The 14,501-nt window shown below is 42.5% G+C and overlaps 1 protein-coding gene across 1 annotated transcript in view; it reads right to left on the bottom strand.

Moving 5' to 3' along the window:
- LATS1 (large tumor suppressor kinase 1) overlaps positions 1-7,702 on the bottom strand; it is a 54,689-nt gene extending 46,987 nt beyond the window's left edge. Inside the window, exon 1 of the mRNA XM_047102305.1 lies at positions 7,517-7,702. The gene's annotated coding sequence lies outside the window, so the exon portion shown is untranslated. The remainder of the gene's footprint in view (positions 1-7,516) is intronic.
- Between the last annotated feature and the right edge of the window lie 6,799 nt (positions 7,703-14,501).

Genomic DNA, 14,501 nt, shown 5'->3' with positions numbered 1-14,501 from the left:
AAAGTTTTTAAAGGAAATGAAAAGTGCTACTCCAAGGGCAGCTGGCTGGCTCAGTTGGTAGAAGCATGTGACTCTTGATCTCAGGGTTGTAAGCTCAAGCCCCACATCGGGTATAGAGATTACTTAAAAATAAAAATCTTTAAAATAAATTTAAAAAATAAATAAAAGTGCTACTGCAGTGACTGCATGAATGATAAGAAAGCGAAATACCCTTATTGCTGAATATGTAGAAAAGTTTTGGTGGTCTGTACAGCAGACCAAACCAGTCACAATATTTTAAGCCAAAGCCTAATCCAGAGCGAGGCCCGAAGTGTCTTCAATTCTGTGAAGGCTGAGAGGTAAGGAAGGTGCAGAAGACAAGTTTGAAGCTAGCAGAGGTAGGTTCATGACGTTTAAGGAAAGAAGCCATCTCCATAACATCAAAGTGCAAGGTAAGGCAGCAAGTACTGATGTAGAAAGCGCATCAAGTGATCCAGAGAATCTAGCTAAGATAATCAAAGTGGCTACACCGAACAACAGATTTGCACTGGAGATGAAACAACTTTCTATTGGAAGAAGATGCCATCTAGGCCTTTCATAGCTAGAGAGAAGTCAATGCCTGGCTTCAAAGTTCAAAAAACAGGCTGACTGTCTTGTTAGAGGCCAATGCAGCTGGTGACTTTAAGGTGAGGCCAATGTTCATTTACTATTCCAAAAGTCCTAGGGCCCTTAATTATGCTAAATCTACTCTGCCCCTGCTCTATAAATGGAAAAACAAAGCCCTGATGACAGAACATCTGTTCACAATATGGTTTACTGAATGTTTTAAGCCCATTGCTGAGACCTACTGCTCAGAAAAAAAGATTCCTTTCAAAATATTACTGTACACTGACAATGTATCTGGTCACCCAAGAGCTCCGATGGAGACGTACAATGAGATTTATCTTATTTTTGTGCCTGCTAACACAACATCCATTCTGCAGCCCGTGGTCAAGGAGTCATTTCAACTTTCAAGTAAGGCTATAGCTGCCACAAACAGTGATTCCTCTGACAGATCCAGACAAAATACATTGAAAACCTTCTGGAAATGATTTACCGTTCTAGATGTCATTAAGAACATTCATAATGCATGTAAAGAGCTCAAAATAACAACCTTAACAGGAGTATGGAAGAAGTTGATTCCAACACTTAGGGATGATTGTGAGAGGTTCAAGACTTCGGTGGAGGAAGTTAACTATAGATGTGGTGGAAATATCAAGAGAACTAGAATTAGAAGAGGAGCCTGAAGGGGCACAAGGGTGGCTCAGTCGGTTGAGCATCTGACTCCTGGTTTCAACTCAGGTCATGAGCTCACGGTTCATGGGTTTGAGCCCCATGTTGGGTTGGGCTCTGCGTGGGCAGTGCTAGAGCCTGCTTGGGATTCTCTCTCTGCCCCTCCCCCGTGTTCTCTCTCCGCCCCCTGCCCCCAAATAAACTTAAAAAAAAAAAAAAGTGAAGCCTGAAGATGTGACTGAATGGCTACAATCTCATGATAAAACTTTAATGGATAAGGGGTGGCTTCTTATGGATAAGCAAGGAAAATAGTTTCTTGAGATGGAATCTACTGCTGGTAAAAATGCTAGGAAGATTATTGAAATAACAAGAAAGGATTTAGAAACTGAGTTTCTTAGTTGAGAAAGCAGTGGCAAGCTTTGAGGATTGGCTCCACTACTGAAAGAAGTTCTACAATGGATAAAGTGCTATCAAACAGCTTCACATGCTACAGAGAAATTGTTTATGAAAGGAGGAGTCAATTGGTACAGCAAACTTCACTATTTTCTTATTGTAAGAAATTGCCGCAGCCACCCCAGCCTTCAGCAACTGCCACCCTGGTCAGCAGCCATCAACATCAAGGTAAGACCTTCCACCAGCAGAAAGATGAGGACTTGCTAAAAGCTCAGATGATGGTCAGCACTTTTTAGCAATAATGTATTTTTTTTTAATATATGAAATTTATTGTCAAATTGGTTTCCATACAACACCCAGTGCTCATCCCAACAGGTGCCCTCCTCAATACTCATCACCCACCCTCCCCTCCCTCCCACCCCCCATTGCAATAATGTATTTTTAAATTAAGGTATGTACATTGTCTTTGCAGACATAATGCTACTGCATTATCAGTAGGCTACAATATAACATAAACATGATTTATATGTACTGGAAAACCAAAAAGTTCATGTGGCTCATTTTACTGTAATATTTGTTTTATTGCAGTGGTTTGGGAACTAAACCCACATATCTTCAAGGGATGCAGGTATTTAAAGTCCTGACATTTGGGGGTGCCTGGGTGCCTCAGTTGGCTAAGTGTCCGACTCTTGCTTTCAGCTCAGGTCACGATCTCACATTTGTGAGATCAAGCCCCAAGTTGGGCTCTGCACTGGGCATGGAGCCTGCTTAAGATTTTCTCCTCCCTCTGTCCTTCCTCCACACACACTCTCATAAATAAATACATACATACATACATACATACTAAAACCAAAAATATAATTAACAACAAGTGTTGGCAAGGATGTGGAGAAAAAGGAACCCTCCTGCACTGTTGGTGGGAATGCAAACTGGTGCAGCTACTCTAGAGAACAGTTCCTCAAAAAGTTAAAAATAGAACTACCCTTAGATCAAGTAAATGCACCACTGGGTATTTACCTCAGAAATATAAAAACACTAATTCAAAGGGATACATGCACTCCTATGTTTATAGTAGTATTATTTACAATAGCCAAATTGGAAGCAGCCCCAAGTGTCCATCAACTGTCCATCAATAGATGCATCGATAAAGATGTGGTTCATATGTGTGTGTGTATGTGTATGTGTGTGTATACACACATACACATACACACACACAGGAATATTATACAGCCATAAAAAAGAATGAAATCTTGAATTTAAAAGGACATGAATGTAGCTAGACAGTATAATGCTAAGTGAAATAAGTCCACCAGAGAAAGACAAATACCATATTTCACTTATATGTGGAATTTAAGAAACTAAAACAAACAAGCAAAAGGAACAAAAAAAGGGTGAGACAAACCAAGAAACAGACTCTTAACCAGAGAAAACAAACTGATAGTTACCAGAGGGGAGGTGGGTAAAACAAGCAACGGGGATTAAGGAGTGCACTTGCTGTGATGAGCACTGGGTGATGTATGGCATTGTTGAATCACTATATTGTATATCTATAACATAACACCGTATGTTAATGATACTGGAGTTGAAAATTAAAATTTTTTTAAGTTTATTTGAGAGAGGGAGAGAGAGCACGTATGCACGCGCACATGAGTAGAGGAAGGGCAGAGAGGAAGAGAGAGAATCCCAAGCAGCCTCTGCACTGTCAGCACAGAGCTGGATGCAGGGGCTTGAACCCACTAACCATGAAATCATGACCTGAGCCAAAATCCAGAGTTGGACGCTTAACCGAATGAGCCACCCAGGCGCCCCTGAAATAAAATTTTTTAAAAAGGAAAAAAAATAAAGGAAAAGATATGCCAAAAAATAAAATAAAATCCTGACAGTGTCAAATTGTCTTCCACAAAGGTATATTAATTTACAATTCTTCCAAACAAGGTATGGTCAACACTGGCATTAACAAATCTTAGTAATCTTTGCTAATAGCAAATGTGAAAATTCAGATTAATAATCGGTAAAGAGAATTTAAAAAAAAAATTTTTTTTACATTTATTTATTTTTGAGAGACAGAGAGAGACAGAGCACAAGTTGGGGGAGGGGCAGAGAGAGAAGGAGACACAGAAACCGAAGCAGGCTCCAGGCTCTGAGCCGTCAGCACAGAGCCTGATGTAGGGCTCAAACTCACAAACCGTGAGATCAGGACCTGAGTCGAAGTCGGACGCTTAACCGACTGAGCCACCCAAGCGCCCCTGGTAAAGAGAATTTTTTTAAGTTTATTTATTTTGAGAGAGAGAAAAAGTGTGAGTGAGGGAGGGGCAGAGAGAGAGGGAGAGAGCGAGAATCCCAAGTTCTGATAGTGCAAAGCCCAATGAGGAGCTCAAACTCACACACTGTGAGATCATGACCTGAGCTGAAATCAAGAGTTGGACACTTAACTGACTGAGCTACCCAGGTGCCCTGGTAAAGAGAACTTTTAAAAGAACTCTTCAAGGCAAAATAGCTTACCACTAACTCATGTTACACTGGTGCCAGATTAATCTCTCTAATAAATAGTTCTGATCATGTCAATTCCTTACCCCAGAACTTCAATGATTCCTTTAACTTAGTGATTAAAAAGCAATGGAGGGGTGCCTGGGAGGCTTAGTGGGTTGAGTGTCAGACTCGAGTTCAGCTCATGTCGTGATCCCACAGTCCTGGGATCAAGCTCTACATCAAGCTTGGTGCTGAGTGTGGAGCCTGCTTGGGATTCTCTCTCTCTCTCTCTCTCTCTCTCTCTCTCTCTCTCTCTACCTCCCTCCCTCCCTCCCTCCCTCCCTCCCTCGCTGCCCCCCTCAGCCCCTCCCCACTCCCACTCTACTACTCTCTTTCTAAAAAAAAAAAAAAAAAAAAAAAAAAGGAAAGGAAAAAAAAGACAATTGGAGTCAAACCGCAGGGTACAAATCCCAGTTCTACCACGAACTGTGTGATCTTGGCAAGCCATGTCTCAGTTTCTGCATCTTCAAATGTGGGCAATAATGGTCCTAATAGAATTATTTTGAGCACTATGTAATGCTCAAAATACAGTTTAATACAGTTGACCCTTGAACAACACAGGGGGTTAGGTGCAGCAACCCCCTATGCAGTCTAAAATCTGAATATAACTTTTGACTCCCCCCAGACTTAACTACTAATAGCCTACTGTTGACCAGATGCCTAATAATGTAAACACAATTAACACTTATTTTGTATAAGTATTATACTCTGTATTCTTACCTAGCTTTTTCTTAGTTTTTTTCAGTATTTCTAGGTTATAAAGTTCATCTGTGAGTTTTTTCAAATTGTTGCAAATCTCCAAAAAGTTTTCCAATATAATTTGTTGAAAAAAAATCTGTGTGTAAGTGGACCCACATACTTCAAATCTGTATTGTTCAAAGGTCAACTGTGCATGTTAAATGTTTAGAATAAATTCCCAACTCAATAAATGTCGGTTATCTTCTCTCTTTCCACTGTCTTACCTAGACTCTCCCCAGCATATCATACTCTAAACAAGCCAAATTACCTGAGAGCAGGTAATTTGTCCCCTGTGCTTTCCTACTTTCATGTCCTTACTTACACTGTTTATTCTTCTTGGGAGAGCCCCTGCCATATTTCTTCTTGTTGAAATTATACCCAACCTTTAAGGTACCAAATGACTTCTTCACAAAGATTTCATTAAACTGCCCATTTCTTATCCTTCTCTGAACTTTGCATGGTCAAATAAAACATGTTTTTGTCCTAGTCCTGTACTTGTCTTATTTTTCCTATTAGATCACAGATTCACAGAGAATATCACACAGAATAGAATACAATATATATAAAAATATATATCTCAACATATATACTCCAGGTAAGGAAATGCATCCAGAGAGATAAACTGGCCTAAGTTCATGCAGCCAGCTGGAGGTCACGCTAGAAATGGAATCCACACATCCTGAACTGTCTCAGAGCTCTTTTCATCAGAACCTGCATCTTGAGTTTCCTAAGGGCAGGGATCATGACTCACTCATTCTTTTAAGGAACATTTAAATCAGCTAGAGTGAACAGACAAAACCTCCATTTCTTTGAAACTTTAGATCTTCATCTAAATGTCAGCAAACCCAAACAAATATTGTTGATATTTTGTCCAACTTAGGGAAAAACCAGGTACCATTACATAATAAGATTTCAAAGTGTTACCTTGGGTTGAATTAGGTTTATAAAAAAGATGGCCTGTCTCAATGCTTTGACAGAGTCAGTTCTGACAATAGCAACAGTAATATGTACTCTTTCTTTCTTAGCAGCATATAGTCTCAGTTGTTTAGACAGCAATACTTAAGATTCTCTTATACTGAAGACATTTTCTTCACTTTGCATTCTATAAATTAGCTGATCAAAAGTGAAAACTATCACTATATTTTATCTTATGCTGAAAAATGACTGCCATTTCTACTTGATAAAAGTGTTGTTCAATGACTACATAACTTTATGGTCTACAAAAAGCCACTAATCTAAATACAACATCTAGAATGAAAACTAAATAACCATAGTTGGATCTGTTCCAAGGCTATATTTATATAGAATAACAAGGACTAGCATTAAAAACAAAAACGCAACCTACAGAAGAAAACACAGATCATACAAAAAAAAAAAAAAAGTAAAAGCATGTTTTATTTGCTTTTGGAAAGTGGCAGGGGGTAGTCAATGAATAGTCAGGCATAGAAAGAATGCGCCTTCCCCAGCTAGGGCCTTGATCTAGTTTCTTGCAGTAGCAGCTGATCAGAGGAACACAATGCTACTTCTTTTAGTGTGAAATCAGTCAAATTCCTCCACTGCCTTAAGGGAATCAACTAGCTCATTTTACCTATCAGCTTATTAAAGGAAAGAAATAACCTTACTTAAATCACAAATGTAACTATCTTAGCAGAGAACATTCATTCCAATTATAATGCCCTGCCTTTTCTTCCTCCTGAAGGAAATCTGATAAAGAATTTTACTCTTAAATAAATAATCCATAAAGGCCTGACAAGCTTCATGATTCCGGGTGAATGACACCATAGTTGTGTGTGAGACTATATTTGTTTACTTATGTCTCACCAGCTTTAGGAATAACATCTACAAAATAATATATATTTTTAGTCATATTACCATATGGGTCGACAAACATTAAACTCTGACCCCCTGGAAAACTTTCAACCGGCAAAGTCAGAGAAAGGGGTTAATTCAAATCACCTGAGAGCCATTCTTCGCGCTCCAAGTTCTTTTTGAAGTTACAACAAATAGCGTTCCTTGTATTTTCTTTCCTTCATTTTATTTATGCACACATTCCTACTCCATAAAGATCTCTCCATCCCTCCTACCCCTTCCAACTACGAACAGCAAACTAACATTACAGTGGACTGGAGACAGAAATTCCCGGGCTTTCTTCAAGGTATATCCAGGATCGAGTCCCTCTGGGATGCAAAGAACCGCAGCTCTTCCACTGCAATTTTGTTTCAGAACCACCTTTCACTTTCCTTCCTTCCTAAACACTGACCAGTCCGTGCTGGGGATAGGGGGGGAAGTGGGAGACAGTCCGCCTAAGGCCTCCAGCAAATCAGGCTCTCCCCAACCTAACCTGCACTTCCAAGGCCGCAGTGCCTGCGGCTCTTCCGCCAGCCCCGGGCGCGGCCAACCCTCGCTTCCCCAGGGCAGGGCTCAGCTCGGGTCCATGCAACCAGCCAAGTCAGGCCCGCACCGGGCCGGGCCGGCCCGCTCGTCCGCAGCGGCCCCTGGACCCCCGCCAGCAGGACTGGGCGTGGGCCCCGGCGGCCACCGCCCCGCCAACTCGGGCTCGGGAGGAAGGAGTGCGCCCCACCCGCTACGCCAGCCCCAGACCTACCTGCAGGGGAAAGCGAGGCTCCTGGACAGCGGCCACGGGCCCGAGGGCTGGCGCCCAGGCGGCCGGAGCCCGTCCCAGGGACCCCAAATATCCCTGGTGGTGCAGGGCGGGGACAGACGCCGGGGGGCTGCCTCGGGCCAGCGCGGCCCGTCGCGGGGGTCGCGGGGACCTGGCTCTCCCCTCAGCACCAGTCCACCGCCGCCGCCGCCATTTTGCCTTCCACTCGGTGGTGTCGCCGCCGCCGCACTCCGCCGCAGGTTTCCCGGATGTGGGCATTTCCCGGCGTCGCTTGCGCGGGGGCCGAGGACTGGGGGCTTCAGTCCGCCCCGCCGCCAGCAGCCAGCGCGCCGCCTGCGGCCTCCCGCCCTCCGCCGGTCGTCCTCTCTTCAGCGTGCTGGCGAGCGTCTCCCCGCGTCGCCCCCGCCTGGCGCTGGCCCGGTGACTCTCCCTGGCTCGTGGGATCAGGCTTGTCCTCTCCGAAGTCCGCTCATTTATTTCAGTCTCTCTTTTCCAGTTGAGCTCTTGCTGTGCACGGATCCAGAATCAAGACGCGCATCTCCAGAAGTTTAATTCTCAGAAGGAAGCAGCAATGAGTTGCCCTGAAACCTCGCTGTGGGTGGGCACTAGAGATTGGGATTTCTAGAGGCTTTGAAATAGATTGATTTTTGCTTAGCACTCTTTCCCCGAGTCAATCCGTGTTTAAGTATTTGCTGAATCAGATTAATATATTGTTGAACCCACGCAGAGTAATAGAGTTTGGAGATTTTTAACCTGTCAACCGAATCAGGGGATGAGAAAAGTCATTATTGTTAGGATTGGGATAACGTGACTGCGAGAAGAGGTTTTTATTTCTTGTTGAATTGGAAATTTGGGATGAGATCATTGGGTCTGTGATGTCTCAAGGTACGATCTACCCTTTGTAAAGAGTGCTTTTGTCAAATCTGCCTCTAGAAAATATATGGTTAATATTTGCAAACATCTAAGATTTTATTTTTGAAGTAATCTCTACACCCAATATGGGCCTGAAACTCACAACCCTGGAAGAGTTGCAGACTCCACTGACTGATCCCGCCAGGCATCCCTCAACATCTTTCATTTTTCTACTAGAGACTATTAAAATTGTCTTAGGATTAAAGACTTATTTTTCTGATGTTAAATTAGTTACTGGCCACTGTATCCTAAAGTTCAAATGTGAAAACTAATGTTAAAAGAAAGGATTCCAGGGGCGCCTGGTGGCTCAGTCGGTTAGGCGTCTGACTTCCGCTCAGGTCATGAAATCACAGTTCGTGGGTTCGAGCCCCACATCAGGCTCTGTGCTGACAGCTTAGAGCCTGGAGCCTGCTTCGGATTCTGTGTCTCCCTCTCTCTCTCTGTTCCTCCCACACTCATACTCTGTCTCTCTCTCTCTCGAGAGCTTCAAAAATAAATAGAAACATTAATTAAAAAAAAAAAAAAAAAGGAAAGATTCCAGGGCAACTTGGTGACTCAGTTGGTTAAGTGTCAGACTCAGGGGTTGGTGGATCCAGCCCGGCATCAGACTGTGCTGACAGCTCCGAGCTGACTTGGGATTCTCACTCTGCCCCTCCTCTGCTCACACTCGTGCTCTCTCTCTTTCTCTCAAAATAAATAAACTAAAAAAAAAAAAAAAAAAAAAAGGAAAAGATTCCATTCCAAGAGCACTTTGTTGAAAATCTACAAGCACTTGGGGCACCTGGATTAAGCATCCAACTCTTGATTTCAGCTCAGGCTATGATCTCATGGTCTGTGGTTTGAGCCCCACATGCCTGAGTTTGGGATTCTCTCTCTCTCTCTCTGCCCCTCCCCTGCTTGCATGCACATGCTCTTTCTTTCAAAATAAATAATCTTAAAAAAAAAAAAATCTACAAGCACAGAGTTTGTAAAAGATACAGGGCATGACCCAAAGTGGGTCACATAATAGCCCCAGGTCTTACTTTCTTCACCTGCAAGACTAAGTAAGCTTTGGGGATCCTTTCAACCTCAAACTTCCATGAATGTTGGGGTACCTGGGGGGCGGGGCTCAGTCAGTTAAGTGTCTGACTTTGTCTCAGGTCATGATCTCATAGTTGTGAGTTTGAGCCCCACTTGGGCTCTATGCTGACAGCTCGGAGCCTGGAGCCTGCTTTGGATTCTGTCTCCCTCTCTGCCTGCTCCTCCCCTGCTCATGCTCTGTCTCTCAAAAAGTAAACGTTAAAAAAAATTTAAATGAATCTGATATGTTCACAGGACTTCTTGTCCTTTTCAGGATTATATATCTGAAAAAGCATACTGCCTCCCAAGTCTTGTCACCTTTGTCACTCATCCAGGGAACTTCTTCACTTAAGCTCTTCAATTTAAAAAAAAAAAAAAAAAAAAGCTTATTTATTTTTGAGAGAGAGACAGCATGTGCACAAGCGAGGGAGAGGCCGAGAGAGGGACAGACAGAATCCAAAGCAGGTTCCAAGCTCTGAGCTATCAGCACAGAGTGCAACACAGGGCCTGACCCCACAAACTGTGGATCGTGACCTGAGCTGAAGTCGGAGGTTTAACTGACTGGTCCACCCAGGTGCCCAAAAGCTCTTCAGTTGTAAGCCTAAAGGCGAGTATCTCCATAAACTACTGTTTTGGGGAAGTTTCCTAGATAATTCAAGGGGCTCAGTGAAGTGCTCTATCTGGACTAGGAGATTTAATTCCAGTGAAGTAGTGGGGAGAGAAGAGGAGGGAAAGGAGAGATGATTAGGAAAGAAGAAGCAATCCACAAGATGAAAAAAACGGCTGAAAGGTGGGGGTGGAGGTGAAAAAGCAGGGAAATACTAAGGTTGTGGCAAGTCTCTAAATGGCAATACCTACCATTCATTTGAAGGGCTTTGTATTGTGATGAAAAACCCTTGGTCCAGCTACAGCCTACTGGACTTCTCAATGCTTCATGGAAATGAGGATTTGGGGTTTCATTTTGTTTTCATCAACAGAGGTAGGGGCCAATTTTCATGCTCGGGTGATTGCAGGATCAGGGGCAGCAAACAAGGAAGAAGTCTAAAGAGCAATGTGGCCCTGAGGGCATAAGCCCTCCCGAAACTCAGTCTTAGGGGAAGGCTCTAGGCTATGAGCTGCCCACACTCAAGAGATGGAGAATTGCATTCTACTTCTTTCCCAGCAGAGAATCCACATAAATTAGTTTGAAGTCTGAGAAGATTGGTCTCTTCACTCATTTTTTTAAAACATTCATGTCAATATGGAGTCATGAATACTTATTTTATGGTTTGAGTATTTTATTTATTTTGTTGATCAAATTGTTCCAGCTTTGGCTATTGGGAGCTCTTCCGGTTGAATTGGCTTCTATGTCCCTTTGACATACCCTCCTTCTGCCATCATTACAGGCTTTTACAAGTGTTTCTTAAAAGAACTTCCTTACTTAAAAAGAAAAAAGTTTATTTATTTTGAGAGAGACAGAGAGAGCATGAGCTGGGGAGGGGTAGAGAGAAGAGAGAGAATCCTAAGCGGGCTCCATGCTCAGCACGGAGCTTGACTCAAGGCCAGATCCCACAGCTGTGGGATCATGACTGGGTGGAAATCAAGAATTTGATGCTCAACTGACTGAGCCAACAGGTGCCCCAGAATTTCCTTACTTTCTGACAGTACAAGATGTTTTAAGCTACCTTATAGATTCCTGTCCCTCCAAGGAGTCCTTGCTCCTACACCTGGAGAATGGTATTAGAAACCAAATCTGGGTTCTCTGTGTGCTTATTGCTGCTGGAGTATCATTGCTTGTAGGACATCTCTTGCTAAGAAATTTTAAAATTTAAGTTCATTCATTCTGTACTATGAAGGTGTAAAATCTGTGTTTTTACGAATTGCAGCTATTATTTTACAGTTAAAAAAATTTTTGTGTTTATTTATTTTTGAGAGGGACAGAGCATGAGTAGGGGAGGGGTAGAGAGAGAGGGAGGCACAGAATCCGAAGCAGGCTCCAGGCTCTGAGCTGTCAGCACAGAGCCCGACCTGGGGCTCAAACCCATGAACTGTGAGTTCACGACCTGAGCTGAAGTGGGACGCTTAACCAACTGAGCCACCCAAGCGCCCCACCAGTTTAGTATTAATTACAGTTTAGCTTCTTATGTCCGTGGCCTGCACAAAAATTTTTTGACAGCTAATGCATTTCTACTTTTTTCCACGTGTATTCATTTTTGAGAGAGGGAGAGAGACAGAGCACAAGTGGGGGAGGGGGAGAAAGAGGGAGACAGAATCTGAAGCAGGCTCCAGGCTCTGAGCTGTCAGCACAGAGTCCCACATGGGGCTTGAACAGCTGATGCATTTCTGATGTCTGTGTTAGGCTAGTCTGTTGTCAGCTACTGACCCCCAAAGTCTAGTTATGACAGTTTAGAACTGAACATTAGTTTATCTTTTTTACTTTATTTAAATAATTTTTTAAATGTTTATTTTTGAGAGTGCAAGCAGGGGAGGGGCAGAGAGAGAGGATGAGAGGATCTGAAGTGGGCTCTGCACGGACAGCAGAGAGCCTTATGCAGGGCTTGAACCCACAAACCATGAGATCATGACCTGAGCTCAAGTCGGATGCTTAACTGATTGAGCCACCCAGGAGCCCCGAACATAAGTTTACTTTTAATTAAAAATTTTTACCTAATCAGCTGTAGTTTAGTCATTCTACTTCTCCCTGCTCACCCCCACCCTGTGGTTTTTTCACTCCTTGTACACCTAATACAGCAAAATGTTGGAATTGTTTTGATGCTAAGATAGTGTAGCTGGTAGTTTTGTACACTGCCACTTAACATGGTGGTTCAGAAGATACTGATGAAATAGTTTGAATACTTGCTTGTCAATAGTTTGGATACTTGCTTCAGACATCCCCAGGTTTCTTATCTGTAAAACTAGAGCATTGCTATAACTAGTCTGGGCTAGGTATCATATTGTTACCATAAGCTTAAATGAAGCCTTGATATGAACTATACGCTAATGAACTTGGTATTCTTCATGGACAAGATTCTAGAACGGATTACTAAAAGGATGTTTCCACAATACTATGAAATAGCAGTGTTACAAAGGAAAAGGAATTTTTCAACTTTGCAGCATTTTTGATGGGATAGCTATGTTTCTCCACAGCAACTTTGTGAAACAAGATAAATAAATGGGGCTGAATGTCAGTAAATTAGGTTGGCTTATAAAGATTTCAGTAACTGTAGCCAAATAGCAATGATTCACGTGTCACTGATAATTGGGAGGACTCAAGGAGTAGGCCTATGCACTTCAGTACATTTATCCTATCTCCTAACCAATGGGGGAGACTGTAGAACATTACAAGCAACTCTGGAAATCATCAGCTTCTGCTGAAAACATTCAAAAGAGATTGTTAGTTCTTTCCTCTATGGAAATAAGATTTGTCTTTGTAGAACAGGGATTGACCTCTAGTAAGGATCAAAGTCATCGACATTAATTCAAGAATAGGGGAAGCATAGTATAATAGACATGTAAAAAAGGCTAACGGGGGGGCGCCTGGGTGGCGCAGTCGGTTAAGCGTCCGACTTCAGCCAGGTCACGATCTCGCGGTCCGCGAGTTTGAGCCCCACGTCAGGCTCTGGGCTGATGGCTCAGAGCCTGGAGCCTGTTTCCGATTCTGTGTCTCCCTCTCTCTCTGCCCTTCCCCCGTTCATGCTCCGTCTCTCTCTGTCCCAAAAAAATAAACGTTGAAAAAAAAAAAATTTTAAAAAAAGGCTAACGGTTTAAGTTCAACTAGTCAGCAGTCTAACTGAACAAACGTCAGAATAGTGAAAATAAGCCAAGACAGCATTACAAAGGAATACTGTACCAAGAACCAGGATGGTTAAGATTTCTGTCGGACTCTGAGCAAGGGAGACACCACCCGGGAAAGTATTCATTTTGCAAGTGACACTTTAATGATGGTCTTTGGCAAATGGAAGTATTTTTTCCAAAGGAAAACACGATCGTGAGGTTAGTTCAGCTCACTCTGCACCGATTCCGTGTTTGCCATGGATCAGACATTGTATTAAACGCTGTTAATACAACATGCCCTGTTCTCGAGCACGTGGTCCAATAGACACTGGCTGCTAATACAGCTGCAAACACAGCACAGGCTCTTAAAGCAGAGTATGATTTTTGTCTGAGGCCAGGGAAGGCTTTCTTGAGAATATGACATCAAAAAGGAGTTTGGAAGGGTTAGGATTTAGCCAAGGACAAGAAATACTGGGAAGAAATGCTTTGCCCATTAGAAACCATTGAAGAGATTAAAAAAGTTTACCCCAACAAGCTAGGGTACGTAGTTCTGAATACCTGCATATCTGATGAAAGATTACATTTTTTTGTGGCTCCCAGGAAGACAAACGAAAGCCAAGTTTCAGTTAAGTATATGAAAATGAATTTATTTAGTGAAACCTTATACTAAAGCACCCCAACATGATGCAAATTCAGTAAATTGATTGGTGATTGGCTATCTCACAGTAGGATCACATGATTGTTTCATTAACCCACAATAACATGACTCTTACCTTGTTTTTTTTACAGGATTGTTTTCTATTCCATCCATACACTAAAACCCTGCCATAAGGCTACATCAATAAGAGCTGTCCAAGTGAGGAGAGACTGCATTGGGAAATAGGAAACTTTATCACAGTATATTGTCAAGGGCAGGCTGGATGATAATTTGTTACGAATGCTCTGAAAGTGACAGTTAAATTTAGGTTAGAGATGCTCTCCAAGGTACCTTCCACCTCTGAGATCCTGCAGCCTTCAAAAGAAACTATTTGATAGTTTCGTGAATACAGGCAGTGACAATGAACAAATTTATAAATTAGGGTTTTTATTTATACTACATAAAGCTTATGTTTCTTATTAAATCTGAGAACCCCTCAGTTGATAGGAAATGTATCACTGTTCAAATATACTTTCTTTTACTCATGGTTACAAATACTCTTAAAACAAAGCAAAGATTCAACCTTGAAACTTGTTTCCAGCCCAA

The sequence above is a fragment of the Lynx rufus genome, unplaced genomic scaffold, assembly GCF_022079265.1.
Source record: "Lynx rufus isolate CCGP_SWC_20201006 ecotype Redwood Valley unplaced genomic scaffold, mLynRuf1.p SCAF_6, whole genome shotgun sequence".
Classification (NCBI taxonomy): Eukaryota; Metazoa; Chordata; class Mammalia; order Carnivora; family Felidae; genus Lynx; species Lynx rufus.
Note: the sequence above shows the minus strand (reverse complement) of the source record. Positions and strands in the feature narration are given on the sequence as shown.